At 40.9% G+C, this 2,829-nt stretch overlaps 1 non-coding gene across 1 annotated transcript; it reads left to right on the top strand.

The window, feature by feature from the left end:
• The first annotated feature begins 893 nt into the window (after positions 1-893).
• Trnaa-cgc lies at positions 894-965 on the top strand. Its single transcript has one exon. It is a non-coding gene; the product is annotated as a tRNA-Ala (tRNA).
• Positions 966-2,829: the final 1,864 nt, after the last annotated feature.

The raw sequence follows: 2,829 nt of genomic DNA, 5'->3' as shown, positions 1-2,829 counted from the left end.
ATATCATTTATATATTGTATATATTATATATTATATACATATATGTATTATATATTATATATATTATTCATATATTGTATATATTATATATTATACATATATATATACATACACACACACACACACACATATATATATATATATATATATATATATATATATATATATACACGAATATACATATATATTTGTGTGTATATATATATGTGTGTGTGTGTGTGTATATATATGTATATATGTATATATATATGTATAATATATAATATATACAATATATGAATAATATATATAATATATAATATACACACACACACACACGCGCGCACGCACACACACACACACACACACACACACACACACACACACACGCACAATTATGATATATAATATATAGTATATATGTAATATATACATAATATATATAAAATGTATTATATATATACACACATACAAAAATACACACACACGTACAAACACATACACACACTCACTAGCACACACACGAGCACGCACACACACGCGCACGCACACACACACGCACACACACACGCACACACACACATACACACACACACACATACACACACACACATACACGCGCGCGCGCGCACACATATATAATATATAATTTATAGTATATATGTAATATATACATAATATATATAAAATGTATTCTATAACAATATATATACACACACATACAAAAATACACACACACGTACAAACACATACACACTCACACGCGCACACACACACACACACACACACACACACACACACACACACATACGCACACACACCCGCGAGCGCGCCTTCACACTGGCACATGCGCGCGCTCGTGAGCGCGTCACTGGCCTTCAGCTTATAAGGAGAATTCGACAGTCTACTGACCTGCCGTCGTAGCTCAGTGGTTAGAGCATCGGACTCGCAATCTCCGGTCGGAGGTTCGAGTCCCCGCGACGGCAGGGTGGAACATGCCCGCGTGCCTACTGCTGATACAGATCCGATTTCACGGCGAGAAAAGTGACACATTTCCGTGAGGACGTTGCACGCGGGTGCCATTGGCGGGCTTGAACTGTCGGTGCAGGGAATTGAGAAACGTTGGACGAGCCTTCGAGGTATCAACTTAGTATCGCCCGTCGCCGAGGGGATGGTCTCGCTCGGTTCCACTTTTCCCCTTTTCATTAAGGCTAAGTAGTGTTCGCACTACGGTGTAATTCTTGTTTTTTTAAATTGTTGTCTTTACTTTATATACTCAAATATATATATACACATATGTAGTGTACGGCTGCGCACTCGCCGACTCTAAGGTCGATCTCGCCTGGACAGACATCGTCCTCGGGCGCCGAGTGGTTGAGGCCACATGCCTGCCTCCTCTACCACGGAACAAAGGACGTGGGGAACTCTACGATGCTGCCATTGACTGGGATGAAACGTCCCGGGCTCCGCTTCCACCGACGATGCAGGCGCACTCGCTGTGCACCCGCACGAGGCTGGTGCTTCACCCGCCATTTACGCCTCGCCCACGTGATTCTAGTGCGACTTCATAAGCCGTGACCAAAGCCATGCGAGCCGCCAAATACAGTGTTAAGAACTAATGTGAATATGGTTATAAAAATAACCAAAGAACGTATTTTCAACCAAGTCTCGTTACTTGAATGGCGTTGAAGTCTCCGAGAAAAAATAGAGATTTATTTATTTTCTAAGTCCAATACCGTAGAGAGTTACAGCCCGAAATGCACAATTTTCACGCAAATTGTACATTAACAGTTCTCCTATGTATTCTTTCCTTTATTATTATTTGTTTAATATTCTATCTCTTTGGCGACGCTTCCAAAGTGTCAATATAACCCCTGAAGAGAGTAATGGTTATTACATATTTTGGGTGTTTGTTTTTCTCCCCCTCTCTCTTTTCATGGTAGTTCGGGTCCTTTGGGTTGTTTGGACTACCGAACTATCGGGTTGGTCTTCCAAAGCTTTGCCTATCTTTTTCTTTTCGCGCCATGCTTATGGGGAAGACAGTTCGGTCCTGACTTCTATGCTGGACAGTGGTTCCGCTCCCGGTATTGTGCTCGCTTTGGATTTACTTCGTTTGGAATTACCTCGCTTGGGATTTACCTCGCTTCGCGCCAGGGTTGACGAATCCGTGTTTTGCAAGCTAAGTATTCTTATGGTTGTGTGGTGAAGACACCTGGTCTCTATTGGACTTTAGCGTGTGTCATACTGCACTACTATTTGCAACGTGCACTCTCTTCCACGAAAATCCAAAGCAGCCCTTTGATTTCACAAAGGGTCAGAGCATAAAAAGGACCACTCACTTAGAAGGAACACTGCTTGAGGATCCGTACCTCCAGTGTGCCATTTCCTATTTTTAAGCTAAGTTATTACTTAGTTTTTTGTTGTTGTTGTTTTTACGATTGGTTGTTTCTTTGTTTCTTTTTCCTTTCCCCCAGCTTGAGGATCCGTACCTCCTGGGAGAAAGATCTTCCACATTCTCGCCCGTATTTTAAGGGCCGTTTCCGCTTATCTTTGCCGTTCTTTTGTTTATTGTTTTTACTTTGCCTTGGTCGATTCCTGCCTGACCTTGTGGATGTTCAGGCAGTCTTCGTGATATGACCTTTTGGTGTTTTATTGTTTTACTTGGCTTCCGCCGCTAAGTAAATTTCTTCGTACAAGTTTTTATCTCGTTAACTATACAAGTGTTTTTATTCAGAGTTCCTCAGCACTATATATATTTTTTTTTGTTTGTTTGTTAATCTCCATTCTGGGTTGGAGATTAATTTGTTTGAATTAGTGTTTGGTGTATTTGTTTGTGCTTATACTCTGTTT

Source organism: Penaeus chinensis, chromosome 39 (genome assembly GCF_019202785.1).
Source record: "Penaeus chinensis breed Huanghai No. 1 chromosome 39, ASM1920278v2, whole genome shotgun sequence".
NCBI lineage: Eukaryota > Metazoa > Arthropoda > Malacostraca > Decapoda > Penaeidae > Penaeus > Penaeus chinensis.
This window is presented reverse-complemented; position numbering and strand designations above follow the sequence as displayed.